This window comes from Vidua chalybeata, chromosome 2 (assembly GCF_026979565.1).
Source record: "Vidua chalybeata isolate OUT-0048 chromosome 2, bVidCha1 merged haplotype, whole genome shotgun sequence".
NCBI lineage: Eukaryota > Metazoa > Chordata > Aves > Passeriformes > Viduidae > Vidua > Vidua chalybeata.
The window spans coordinates 28098677-28113648 of NC_071531.1; the positions used below are offsets into that span (position 1 = coordinate 28098677).

General features: G+C 41.3%; 1 protein-coding gene and 1 long non-coding RNA gene across 3 annotated transcripts in view; one reads left to right on the forward strand and one right to left on the reverse strand.

Moving 5' to 3' along the window:
• Positions 1–14972, forward strand: part of FHL2 (four and a half LIM domains 2) — a 141177-nt gene that overhangs the window by 44053 nt on the left and 82152 nt on the right. The window lies entirely within an intron of this gene.
• Positions 6720–7957, reverse strand: LOC128783504 (uncharacterized). The gene is made up of 2 exons (XR_008429178.1): positions 7871–7957; positions 6720–6821 (listed from the first exon to the last, which is right to left on the reverse strand). It is a non-coding gene; the product is annotated as an uncharacterized LOC128783504 (long non-coding RNA).

Below are 14972 nucleotides of genomic sequence, written 5' to 3' on the forward strand. Positions count from 1 at the left end.
CTGATCCCTCTAATAACACAATCCTTGATGATGAACCTGCCACTCCCCACCCCCTAAATGAGCAGGGTGATGAGAAGAGCATGTGGGATCTTTGTTCTCTATCATGATCTCTATCTCATATCTTTCATTTATTTCTAGAATTCCGAAAGATGGCTCCTCTGTAGACCAGCAAAGTACAATTTCATTGCATCCCTAAATTTTTATGGAGACCACTGCTGTGTTTTATGTTTAATCACTTCCAGGGAAATTGCCTTCTTTCAGCTCTTCCTTCCTTTCAGAAAGGGACCATGCCCTGTAGCAAACTATTACATGGAAAGATCCTATTTTGAATGCTTCTTTTGAATAATTTTATTCCTGTCTACTCTACCAAGGACAGAAATGCTGGAGAGACACTTGATAGCATCCATCTCACCTAACCTCAGGCATCTGCCAGGTAGATGTCTCCACTTAAGTTAGACCAGGGTCCCCTTCCTAGACTAATGGATAGAAACATACATTTCTAGTTCATGAGTCATCTGATCTGGTTTGGATGATTACCTCAGGACAAGATGAATCACAAGGGAGAAGGGCTTATTTCTCTCTGCTGATAAGAAAAAATAGCTCAGATGGAGACATCTCTTTTATAGATGCCTACGTTTAGGTGACAGGAATTGCAGCCTCTGAAAGATCAAAAATTAGTGTCTGGCATTCATTCCATAAAATCTCAAGGACTACCCACTTTTCTGAGACCATTTAGACAGTTTGACCATTGTCGCTGGAGGTACGTCAAAGATTATCTGTTAGGGCAAGGCTTTGTTTTCTCTGTATTACTCCTAACAGGACAAAAGTTAGCCTATTAAAAATACTCCCAGGGAAAAAAGGGTTATTTCCTTAGTGCTGAGGTTAATCTATTGTTTTGTGATTGTAAAGGAAATCTTGGAGCTTAAATGCTGTAATGAAAACCTACAAAAAGATTGCACCAATAAAAGCCACCAAAAAAAAATTAATTTATGTAGCCTTATTCCCGAAAGTCTAGGTATACCTCTCAAATCATTAGTGCAGAAGAAAGTATTACAATTTTTCCTTGCTCAGCCTTAAAGATTGTCATTCTGACATAATTTTATTCCTGGGTTCTGCAAATTGCTGCTACTTACTTTAAAAATCAAGTTAACTAGAAGACCTTGTAGCTCTTGTGGAAAATGCAGGATAAAAATATTGATGGGAGGTCCTGTCTCAGCTGCAATGTGCCTGGGAATTTTGAATGTAACACTGTAATTCCTCTTGCCTCACCTTTTAGAATCATTGAATCTTAGAATCATTTAGGCAGGAAAAGACCTTTATTATCATCAAGTCAAACTGTTAACATGGCACTGCCAAGTTCAGCCCTAAACCGTGTCCCTAAGTGTTGCATCCCGGGTTTGGGTTCAGATTAGGGGTTCTGATATATATTAGTTAGCCGGTTCTGTGTGCCCCCGTGTACCCCCATGTTCCCCCCGCGGTGTTTCACTCTGGGTCACTCACCATTGGAGCATCACCATGCCAGTCCTGTAACCACCCCCCTGTTCACTCCTGAGAGTTCTGTGTCTGTTACCCCGTCCCCACAACCCCGTTCGTCCCGGAGCCCTGTATCCGCCCCTGTCGTGTTCCCATTGGTTATCATGGTCCACATCACTCCCCCGTTGCCTGTCCCCATTGGGCGAGGGGGGCTTCCGCCCCCATCGGCCCACCCCCTATAAAATCCCATGCACCCTCGGTCCCTGCGCCATTTTGTCCACGCGGCGCTAGGGAGTAGCCGCTGTTCTCCATCGCTGCTCCACACAACAATAAAAGCTCTCCAGCCAACTGCAAGGACAAGGGGCGCCTTCCTTCGCCTCTTTGTCTTGTCCCAGCACCGGCCACAGAGCGCAGCCAGCCTCACCCCGGTGCGCTGAATGCCGCAGTGCCCGGGCCGCGCGGCAGCCCTGGTCCCGCTGAGAAGCAGCGCCATTAGCTGGGCTCTCTGGAGCTGCCCAGGACCAGGGAAAACAATGCCGAAGCTGCACCTAAGTGCCACATCTATATCTCTTCTAAAACGCTCCAGAGATGGTGATGCAGCCACTTTCCCAGGCAGCCTGTTCCAATGTCTGACTGCCCTTTTGGTGAAAAAATTTTTCCTAATATCTAAATCTCCTCTGGCGTAACTCCAGGTAATTTTCTGGTGTTCTATCACTTGTAACTTGGGAGGGGAGACTGATCCCCACCTGGCTACAGCCTCCTTTCAGGTGGTTGTAGAAAGTGATAAGGTTGGTCCTGAACCTCCTTCTGTCCAGGTTAAACAGCCTCATCCCCTTCAGCTGCTCCTCACAGGATTTGTGCTTCAGAACCTTAATAAGCTCCACTGTATTTCTCTGGACTCACTCACTTGACTCCAGCACCTCAATGTCTTCTAGTGAGGGGCCCAAAACTGAATGTAGGAATTTGAGGTGTAGCCTCACCAGTGCTGAGTACAGGGGGACAATCACTGCCCTGGTCCAGTTGCCACACTATTTCTGATACAGGCCAGGATGCCATTGGCTTTCTTGTTCAGCAGCTGTGGACTAGCACCCCCAGGTCTTTTTCTGCCAGACATCTTTCCAATCACTCTTCCCTGAGCCTGTAGCATTGCCTGGGATTGTTGTGACCCAAGTGCAGGACTTGGCACTTGGCCTTGTTAACCCTCATACAACTGGCCCTGGCCCATCAATACGACTTGTCCAGATCCTTCTGCAGAGTCTTCCTGTCCTCCAGGAGATCAACTCTCCTACCCAGCTGGGTGTCATCTGTGAACTTACTGAGGGAGCACTCGTTCCCCTCATCCAAGTCGTCAATAGTTACTGAGCAGAGCTGGCCCCAGTACTGAGCTCCAGGAAATACCACTGGCACCTGACAGCCAGCTGAATTTGACTCCATCTACCACCCACTCTCTGGGCCCAGACATCCAGCCAGTTTTTTACCTAAAGAACAGAGTACCTGTCCAAGACATGAGCAGCCAGTTTCTCCAGGAGAATTCTGTGGGAGACAGTGTCGAAGGTTTTAGCAAACTTCAGGCAGACAACATCCACAGTCTTTCCCTCATCCACTAAATGGGTCGCCTTGTCATAGGAGGAGATCAGGTTGGTCCAGCAGGACCTGTCTTTGACAAACCCAGGTTTGTTCTGGCTGGGCCTGATCCCCTGGCTGTCCTGTACCTGTTGCATGACAGCACTCAAGATGATCTGCTCCATGACCTTCCCCAGCACTGTGGTGAGGCTGACAGGCCTCTAGTTACCCAGATCCTCCTTCCAGCCCTTCTTGTAGATAGACAACATATTTGCCAACTTCCAAATACCTGGGATCTCCCTGGTTATCCAGGACGGCTTATAAATGAGGGAGACTGTCTCAGTCAGCCTTTCCACCAGCTCCCTAAGTATCCATGTGTAGATCCCATCTGGTCCCACTGGCTTGTGTGTGTGTAAGTGGTGTATCAGGTCTCTGACCTTTCACCTTGGATTATGGGAGTTATGTTCTCTGTCCCTGTCTTCCAGCTCAGGAGTCTGGGTGCCTGAAGAACAATTGGTTTTTCTATTAAAGACTGAAGAAAAGAAGGCATTGGGCATCTCAGCCTTTTCCTTATCCTTTGTCACTATATTTCTCTCCATTCAGCAGAGTATGGAGATTCTCCTTGTGTTGCTGATGTGTTTATAGACATATTTTTATTGTCCTTTATGGCAGTAGCCAGATTAAATTCTAGTTGGGCTTTGGCCCTTCTGAATTTTCTCCCTGCATAACTTCATAACATCTTTGCAATCCTCCTGAGCTGCCTGCTGCTTCTTCCAAAGGCTGAAAACGCTTCTTTTTTTTTTTTGGAGTTCCAGCCAAACCACTCTGTTCAATCAGGCCAGGTTTCTTCCCTACCAGCTTGTCTTTTGGCATATGGGGATGGGCTCTTTGGTGCCTTAAGATTTCTTTCTTGAAAAATGTCCAGCCTTCCTGGACTCCTTAGCCCCTCAGAACTGCCTCCCAAGGAACTCCCTCAACCATCTCCTAAAGAGGCCAAAGTGTGCCACTCCAGAAGTCCGAGGCAGCAGTTCTGCTGGCCCCCCTCCTTAATTCTCCAAGAAAGTAAAATTAATTCATTTGTTGTCACCTGCAAACTGACTGAAGGTGCCTTCTTTTGCTTTGCCCAAGATGGCCTCCAGCTGTCGCATCACCCCCGAGTCCTTCTCTGTTCATGAACAGCAGGTCCAACAGGGCACCTTCCCCAGTTAGGACCTTCACATGCTATGTCAGGATGTCATGAACTTCCATACACTCCAGGAGCCTCCTGGACAGTTTCCTTTCTGCTGTGATGTATTTCCAGCAGATGTCTGGTAAGTTGAAGTCTCCTGCCAGAGCAAGGGACAGAAATCATGACACAGCTCCCAGCTGCTTATTCAATATTTTATCTGCCTTTTCATCCTGGTTTATAACAGTCTCCCACCAGGATATCTGCCCTGTTAGCCTTTTCCCTGATTCTTAACCACAAACACTCAACTCTGTCATCACCATCATTAAGCTCCAGACAATCAAACCACTCCCTAACACACAGGGCTACTCCACCACATCTTCCTTGCCTATCTGTTCTGAGCAATTTAGAGCTGTCCAGCACTTCAGATGTGTGAGTCATTCACTATGTCTCCATGAAGGCAACCATGTCATGGTTTTCCTGATGTTCAGTGGCTTCCAGCTCCTCCTGTTTGTTGCCCATGCTGTGTGCATTGGTATAAATACACTTCATTTGGGCTATTGTTCCTCTTACTTTAGTGAGGAAGAAGCCCTAATTCTTACATGACCATTCTCAGGCATTTCTGTGGTTTCTAACACATCAGTATTCCTTTGTGTCTTAGCTGCCACATGGATCTCCATTCCCTATCTCCACTGAGATGGCAAACCAAAGGATATCTCTAGTGCATCAAGTGCACAGTCCCTCAAACATCAGTGTGCCACCCTAGGCTTATCTCTAGAGGGCCTGGTTTTATTCCTTTATAAGAGCTAAGCCTCTGGGAGATAGTCACTTGCCCAACAGGGATCAGGTACCTGTGGTGTTACTTGAGTATTAACTGCATATTAGTCACCCGTTAACAGAAAGGTTAAACCAGAACTGCATGACCAGCCAGCACTCAGAGAGATAAAGAGGGTGTGAGCCAAACAACACAATTTGCAAAACTCTTCTACTCTTTGAACACATGTATGGAGAAAAACACTGCTTCTCAGTTCCCAAGCATCACTGAGGAAGGACTCTGCGAGCGCCCACCTGGTGGCCCTGGAATGTTTATGCCTCAGGGAAAGAGTCCTAATTCAGCTTTCTAAAATGTAACACAGTTTATTGAAGTAGTCACCACTCAGATCACAGCATTTAGATTTGTGGCTCTCAGTAATGTCTGCAACAGGTGAAAAACTGAACTGAGAGCAGGAAACAAAGAGATCTCTAAGAGCGTATTGTGAGGAAGTCAGTCCTAGGGAAAATATTATTGCTAAATATGCAGATTTAGTGTGTATTCAGGGATATCTAAAATTTATTTTTGATTCTGAAAACATATTTGGATTAAAATAACATAGAGCTAAATTAGTACTATTGATATGAATAATCATCATAATATGAAAAGGCACAAATACCTCTGTTCTAAATTTATTCATCTGCCTTTGAAAAGATGCATGTGCCCTTATTAAATCAAATGTATTCTGTTTTCTCATCAATTTTGCTTCTCATTTTTGCCCATTTGTTCTTTTTAAGAAAAATTCTGGCATTTTGACTCATGTAGTTCACCACATTGTTAAAAATGCTTATAAATTGCCTGTGATATATCCACTGATGATGGAGGACATGCAGACATTAGATAAGGAAACTATTTTCATTCTTTGTATAAAAAAGTCACTATAAAAAGTATTTTTAACAGGCATTGTCTGGTTTTAAACAGATCTTTAGATGAGGCTTTGTTAAAAATACTGTAGTAATTAAAGATGCTACTATGTTGAGAAGAACTTGGCAGAACTGTAAAGCTAATAGTGAAAAGATGGCAAAATGGAAGTTTCAGTCCTATACATAGCCCTGTTATTCTCAACATCAACATGTCCCTCAAAAATTCCTCACGATGAGCCCTCCTTGGCTAACCAATTGAACAAGTCTTCCAGATGACAAGAGCCTAGCACAAAATGCCAGATTCCAGGCTGCTTTGTATCAGACAGATATGGCATACTAGCTGAGCACGTGGTTATCTCCATTTTTCCATGATGCTTGTTGACAGCCCAGCACTTTTTCTGCCTTGGCTGTTGCATAGATTTCAAGAGCCCCTCTTCCAACGTACTTGCATTCAACTCATTTCTGCTGAACACTTTTAAGTATCCTTTTCCCCTTCTCCCCTCATCCATTTTCTGTAATATCTTAAATATATGCTCTGAGCCCGTGAACTCTGATAATATGCCTTCGTCAGTCATACAAGTTAAATGAAGTATGAATAGAAGGTAAGTGGAAGGTAATAGGATGGAATTAATGTCGTTTTGGAGGATCTTGATTTCCAGACATCAGACCTGTGTTTCAGTCTCTAATGCCCTGAAAATAAAAGGTCGTGGATGGACACAAATGTTATATTACTGCTTAAGACAAATACATCAGGAAGACGTATTACTACTAAATCCTTTATCCATTAATTTAATAGATAAAACAATTCAGCTGTTTCTCTACTCTGAAAAAGCCATACAATGCATCCCACCTGATCCTGATTTATTGGTATTCATCTTCCCCAATATGTGTGGAGTCATTTTGGCAGGGGCTGGCATTCTCTCATCTGTTGTATCCTGATGCACATCTGCTCAGAAGCGTCACATGTAGGTCAGGCACAGCCAGAGCCACAGACAAATAGTACAAAGGCAGATGGTTACCAACTGCACTATGGACAAGTTGTTGGCTAAACAAGGTAATCATTTGCTTTGCTCTCAAATATATTCCCAATTTCAATAAAGATTTTTCCACCATCTTTTGAAAAATGGTGGCAAACTGGCAAACTCCCAACAAAGCTTTCTCTATGGCATGCTGCAACTTATAATTGCCAACAACCATTGTTATTTGCCGGAGCTTTAGCAGCATCATATAGTTTAGTTATAAATTGTTCACATATCACTCTTCGGAGAGGTCATAAAGGGGACCATTTTTTGATAAAGAAAGACAGGAAGGAATCCTTCCATCCTGATCTCTAGTGTAAATGTTAAACCCATCACTGACACCTAATCCAAAATTAATAACATATTCTAGCACTATCGCTGCTGGAGTTCATCTCTCTGTTACTTCCCGTGTTTATTATCTTGACAGTTTTTTCTTCATGGTAACATGATAGTTTACCTCAAAATGCTGGATCATGCTTTTAAATGCAGAACCAGAGTTCTAGCTAAATACAGTAATTTAAAATCAGACAATAACCTGAATATGAAGGTTGCTTTATATCAATTAGGATGCTGCTTGAGGTTTTGGTATTTTGGGATTGATTTCCAGTGTCTACGTGATATGTTTAACAATACTAATGATGAACTGATAATTATAGCTTGGGCTATTGTGTGATGTTTAAAATGTGATGGGTGTTTACTCTGTAAATCTTGAGAACAATTCTGTATCAACTAGTGATTATTTAGCTTCATGAAAGACTACTACAATTAAGTCATCAATTATATGTGAAGATTAATGCTAGTTTCATGGTCACTGTCCTTTTCTCCAGTCATCTGTATTGAGTGAATAAACTGGTAGAAAATAATTTTCCCTAGCCCTTCTAGAAAGAGCTTCAGTTGTGTTGCTATGCAATGAAATGTGCTATTGAAATAATATTTCAGATTAATATTTACAGGCATTTCTGTTCTGTACACATACATTGATTGCATTCATCTGCACTGTGCAGACACGCACATTTCTTGTTGGCTAGTGATAATAGTAATTATAATAGCAACACTAATACTGCTCTTCTGTGTGAGGCATGTTGATATCTCTGGGTGAAAAGTGCTATAGAAGTCAGTAATGTATTGTTACATCATACAGGTTACTCTGTTCTGTGATGTAGTAACATTCTATAATAACAATGTTGTCAAAATTGTTGCTATATGATGCGATTACAACAATAACTATACTTCCAATAATTTTTAAAAATTTGAGGTTAGATACAGTAATATTTTGAATTTTTTCCACTTCCTTTTGTTTAAATGGACAGAACATGAAGTGTCCAGAGAAGTCAGAATTATATGAGAAGATACCATTAGATTATACCATTATCTATGTGTTCATTTATTTTCCCATTCTGAGTGTGAATGATTGGACTCAAGCCTTACATTTTCAGATTTCAAAGCCATGTGATTATAAGAGGCACAGCTCAGCCAAAATTCCTGTTTACTTCATTGCCATTTTGCCTCTGTAACATCTGCGGGATCAGTGCCACATACCAATTCCAGTTCCTTTGATGTAATAAGTACTATCTGCCATTTTTGCACCACTACTAAGTACCAGGAGATGTCCTATTTAGTTGACATGATCTGGACTGCATCTGAATGTGTTGCTCAAGAAAAGTTACCCTTCTACTTTGCATCAGTACACAGCTACCCCTACATAAAAAATTCCTTTGCAAAAATCTCTTATTCAGTGAAGTACCCCAAATTTGTAAACACTAGTTGAAGAGATTCCTATCTGCTTTGTGAGTGCCCCGTTAGCTGCCAGGATTTGTAAATACAGCAAATGATATTTTTAATATGCTTTAATCACATTGTGAAATCAGTTATTTTGTGAAATGACTGCTTTATAATATGACTGTGACATCTACAATATTGGACTTTCTCAAGAGGAGACAAACTGACAGGATACATACTGAGAAAACTGAAAGGTCTGTGTACAACTCCACATTTGCGGAAGAACTAAAATGATTGGAAAACTATTCATATTCCCTTTCTTTTGGCAGCTTATTCACAATGATGGCACACCCACTATGTAAAGTTGTTGCAGTTGAGACAGACACATCACAACACTCTGCAGTTCATGCATCGAATTTTATTGAGTGCAGCTCCTTTTTATAGGGTTTTCAAAAAACCCGCACAGTTGATCCTAATTGGCTAAATTTGGTTGCCACCCAGCTCACTGGCCAATAGCTGCCTGTGTCCATGCTTGTCAGGGATTGGCTGGTGTTGTTTGAATTTAAATCTCCTGGCTTCTCAATGCCTTCCTCCCAGGGATGTTTACTTCTTTTCCATAATGGCATAGACTGGTCATAGTTATATGGTCAAGTTATAATCAGGGTTATCTATGACTGTGAGGCCTCCAGGCCAGCTGTTAGCCGCCACATAAAGTCAAATGGCTTCTGCTTAATGATCTCAGAGACAGAGGGGAAAAGCATTGATGTCATTGAAGTCTACAGGATTTTGGCATTTGATTTCAGTGGGCAAGAAATCAGTCAGTGATCTCTAAGGGGCACAGAGGATCACAAGCTACAGGGTACTGCAAACTATACTTGAGATGACAGGATGTTTCATGCACAGTTATGGGACGGAGCACGGAGAACTCCAGTGACACGCAGGAAACCTTACAATGTATAAGAAAAAGAAGAAAGCAATATATAACTTAGGAAAAGTGCATATAAATTATCTAGATTCCACATACCTAATGGGAAATATTAAATTTTTTTTCACTGTACTTTTGTACAAATGGCTATATGTTCTGCATGCAGCAGATGCACAAAGACAATTGCATGCCAGGTGCATGTGTATGCCTCTAAGATCCTGACAAACCAGCTGTCCAGACCAGGCCCCTTGTTGCAAGATGCCACCAGGTTCATTTAGCTGTTAAGTACGAGGATGTCATCCTGACACAGCACTAAGTTATGGTCAAAGACACTCCTGTCTCCACCCATTTACATGCAGATTTCACTTGGGACTCAAAAGGCTATTCGAGGAAGAACAGACCCCATTTACAATTTTCTCCAAGGACATTAGGAGAGGAGCTGGCTTTCTATGCCTGGTCTGTGGTCTGAGGATGTGTTACTCACATCCCCAGTGTACTACTGGGGACAGCAGACTCTGCATCAAACCTGCTGTGGAAAAGTTGGAGTGGAGTAACAGTTCACTAAATTGTCTGTGCCTCTCCTTCTAGACGCAAGCAAGTAGATTAACAGCTGTGTTTGTTCAGTGCTTTGAAATCTACAGATTAAATTTAATGCCTAAAGTCATGTGCAGTGCTAAATACTTTCATTGTCTTCTGAAATTAGAAACACCTTTGAAACAATTTCAAACCCTTCTCCCACATAGTCAAATAAAGGAAATTAATCTTGGCCACAATTAACTTTCTATCCTCATTTCTCAACCCGCTCCATCTGCTACTTCATCTGACCTGTTCCTACACTTCACTGATCAAATGCAGTTGCAAGCTTATCCATCATCTTACAGCATAATGAAGTGTAAACCTTTTCTGAATCAATCTGTCATATGAGCCATAATTTGGAGTTCAAAAGATCGCATCCAAGATCATTTTAAGCTTTAATCACAACCGTGCTGAATGATGGGCTACTTTCCATTAGCAAATGTGTCTTCCCTTTGCTGCTCAACATTTTCAATGAGTCCAGAAATTCTATAGTTTTAATAAACATTTCAAATTGATCAAAAATAATAAAAAATCCAATCAACAACTACAAAAAACCACCCCACAACAAAAACAAATAATTTCTCTTAAATGACTTTGTTTAATAACTTAATGTCTAGGTTCCTATTTGAGGTGAGTACAAGAGAAAACATGATAGCAAAATTATCTCAGAGACCTGAAAGAACATGCTGGAAGCACAGGCGCAAAACCAAATATGATTATATATGGGGTATTGCCTGTATCCTTCAACTTTGCCTCATATCATCTGTTGTTACATAAAAACTAGTTCAAAACAGCCTGCAAAATAGCAATCATACACCATTTCATGCATGAGACTGAAGTAATCAAGCAGCAATAGAGCACTGATACAGTAAAGCCAAAACCTGACATCATTGGTTTTCAATACTGTTGTCAGATAATATTAATAGTAACTGAATCCAGCGTCTGGTTCTCAGGAAGGAAGAACAATCTTTCTCCACTAGTCCTCGCATCCACAATATGTAATATTAAATTCAGAATGGCTAAGCTGTAAAATGTCTTACAAAGAGCAAGGAGCAGGGAGAACCTTGAGGAACACAGGGAAAGCTAGACGAGAACAAACAAAATTAGAGTTCCACCAGCTCACAGAGGTGAAAAGCAATGAGGATCAAAGCATTCAACAGCCTTGCTCATCACTAAACCTCACTCATCACTTAATTAAGACTAGATATTTATCACTATTTTAATAAGGGATTAGAAATGCAGGCTGCATTTTCAAAGAACAGTGTAAACAACATTTAGATAAGTAGAATCATTCAAATTGGTAACACCCAATGAAATACACACTGGCAGATCTTGCAGAAGCTATTTGTGTTTATCAATTGTTTTCAAGAGGTTATGGGATGCCTTAGAGAAGGGTGAAGTGGCAACATGGCATACATTTTTACAAGGTGGAGAACAGTCTGAGGAGCTAGTGTTCAAGGAATGTAACTTTGGTGCATAGAACAAGTTATTGAGCAAACTTATTAAGCAAACACCACTGAAGCATCCAAAGGATAATACAGTGATTGAAAACTGATAATCCTGAGTTATTGAGAAGAATCATGTCAAACCAATCTCCAAAGTAATCTTTTTGTCAGATCTGCCTGCCCTGTATGGCTGTATGCCCTGTATGGCTGTCCTGAGGGCACCACTGTGCAGCTCAGACAACAAATTCACCTGGTCACTCATTACTCACTCGGCAAAGAGCCAAAGAGATCTTCAACCTCTGCCCACTGTAACAGCAGCTTAAATATCTAGCTCATGGGTGGACATGCACACTGAAGGAAAAACCTGCTTAGAGTTGGTTTTGGTTTTGTCAAACATGGATGTGTTTCAAATAATGTTCAGTAGGGGTTTACCATAGATTTTGTTATGTTAAGAGATTGTAGAATAGAACTGAAAAACAATTTTTTTCTGCCATTCATAGATGACAGCTAACTTGGAAGGGATGCAAGTACTTTGGAGGACAGGGATAACATTTTAAATTACTTTGACAAGCTGCAGAAATGATCCAAGGTCTGCAGGGTGTTCAGTAAAAAGAAATTCAAAAATCTTCCTTTAGTCATAAGATGTGAATACAGAAATACACAATGAAGAACTAACGGTAAGTCACCATTAGAGTGGAAAATAATTCAGCAATTGCTGTGATTCACAAGCTAAAAATGTGTGTGTGATGGTGCTGCAGAAAAGACAACTCCCATTCTTGGATTCACTGGCAGGAATGTCATGTGCAAGACACCAGAAGTATTTAACATTCTCTGATCCATAACAATAAGTTTCCTGCTAGAGTGTTACTCTATCCAGGGCTGATAACCATACTTTAAAGAAAGACATGACAAGCTACAGAGAGAGTGGAGGAGAAAAATAAGTATGACAGGAGAGCTACAAAATATTATTTCTGTATAAATTACAGAATTTTGCTGTGTTTGCTGTGGAGAAGACCCAGGGGTAGGAGGGAGGGGAGGGTAGGAGCCCATTCAAGCCCGCCAGCTTATCAGGTTATAATGAGAGGGAGGGAGATCAAACTTCCTCTGTCTGCTAAGAGCAGTACACAGTATAATTGGTTTGATTTGCATCAGTGAGATGTATTTAAATCCTGGAGCTTTTTATGAGAGATTTTAGGTAACAGGTTCGAGAAGAAGAGATGGTTAATATAGCATCAAAGGAACAGAAGGTGGATCCACAGCTTTTCTGTGGGGAGGTGCTAGAAATGGCCAAACTGCCCCAGAAACCATTGCTCACTCCAACATCCCCCTACTACAGGGAAACAGAAAGAAATCTTGAGGGATTGAGGAAGTGGATGACAAGTGGCTGAGAAGATCTTGGATGGGCTGGGCAAAGGGCAGCTGAGGAGTAGCCCTGGTTTGGTGGCCTTCCTCTGCAGGAGACAGGCATTTCCCACAGCCCACTGAAACCCCACCATGGAACTCACTTGAGACTTGGAGGCTTATGTTTCTGTGGCTGTTGTTTGAATATAATATGTAAATGGCCTGTTCATTTTTTCTCTAGCTGCAAAGGTGGAGTGATGGTAGTTTTATTATAGCACGAGTGTTCTTCAGTAAGGTAGTTAATGAGCTGTCAAGACTTCTGTAATAAACTTCTCTGTCAGAGTTGTAAGTGATAACTCACTGAAAATGAAGCTTACTTTTAGTCATTGCTCAGAAATGTGCTTTACCAATTTTGAGAAATAAGCCTCATCTTTTTTAAGAGTCTTATCTCTAAGTAAAAACAAACTGTGAGACTTTCCTATAGCAGCAGGGTGGGGTTCTTTTAATATAAATGTAATTACTCATTTTTGCTTACAGTGGAAATATATGTGCTGTACAGTTGCAAAACAGTGGAGGAAATGGAGAAATTCTGCCTCATCAGTACCATTACTTCTGCCTCATGCCATTTCTCTTTCCTCATGTGTGCTCTTCCTGAGAAGACGACTAATCCTGGCCACCAGTAACCGAGAGCACACAGAGCTCCAGAAGGGACACGATGGTGCTTTACAGCAGAGCAGAGTTTCTTATCTCGACATTTTCTGATTTTAAAAATGTCAATTTTTATTTGCCACCCCCTATCCTTTCCTTCCAACATACATTGCTCAGAACTGTGCTCAAAGGGGCTGGGAGAAGAGATGAAGGTATTTGTTGTAAATAATTTGTCTGAAAGCACATTTCCTTTTGCAAATGATGTGCACACTGTTTACAATCCATGACTTTAATAACTATTTAAAGTTTTACAGCTTGGATATATTTCAACTGATTTTCTTCCTAAGATTTCTGCTGCCTTTCCAATTTTCATGGCCTATGGCTGGTCAGAGAAATCACATGCTTGTATTTCTTGTCCACAAGCTGATCCAGGCTTTATGGTCAGGAAAATTCCCTCTCTCAGTTTCTGATCATGCTCAGATGCTTTCTAGTATTCCTGAAATGTGTCTACAAATAAGAAAAGCTAATTTTGAGGGAAGCTGCAAGTGCCTTTTTTGAATATTCACACAGGTTTCAAAAGGGATTTTAGATTCTGCTTACCTCTTGCAAAACACGGAAAGTTTCCTGCATTAGTGCTCATGAATCAGCAAATACAAAAGGACAAAATATTCCAACAAATCTGTGTTACACCCAGCAGTGTGAGAGCAGTGCCCCTCTGCCTGTTTGTCTCCCAACTCCCGTGTTGGCACACTGATGGCTGCACTGTTAACCTGGGTATCTTCCCTCACATTTGATGGGGATCCTTATGGTTACCGCCTGCATTTTACTTAGCAAGAGTGTAGGAATACTTCTGCTGACTCTCCCACTTCCTTCCCTCCTGGAGAGTGACTGAGGGACTGCGGTGTTTTGCTTATGACCTCTGGTGGTAAAAGGGAGACTCTACAACTCCTTTATTTTGCAACAAAAACAATCATGAAAAAATCAGGTAGCCTTGTTTCCTATAAAGAATTAGGCTGTGGCTTAGCTGGGCATGATTTCTTATCAAGCACTGAATTTTTCTTAGGTACACCCTTGCATGATATTGAGTCAATTGAATGAATGTTGTCACACAAACAGTGTCATTGGCAGAGATACAATGGGGGACACAGGACCTGTTCTTACCTGTTTGTCGCGTGCTTGCTTTCCAGGAGTGTCCTTGCTCCATGATGCTTTATTTTATGGCATTTCCTTCTCCAAAGTAATGTACAAAAAAAAAAAAAAAAAAAAAAAAAAAAAAAAAAAAAAAAAACAAAAAAAAAAAAAAAACCAAAAAAAAAAAAAAACCACCCCACTTTATTTAGCACTGAATATTTTGCTTGAAAAATTAAATTTCTTTCTCACTTCTCAAGCACTTTGCACCAGATAAATTGTGAACCTCTTTGCAC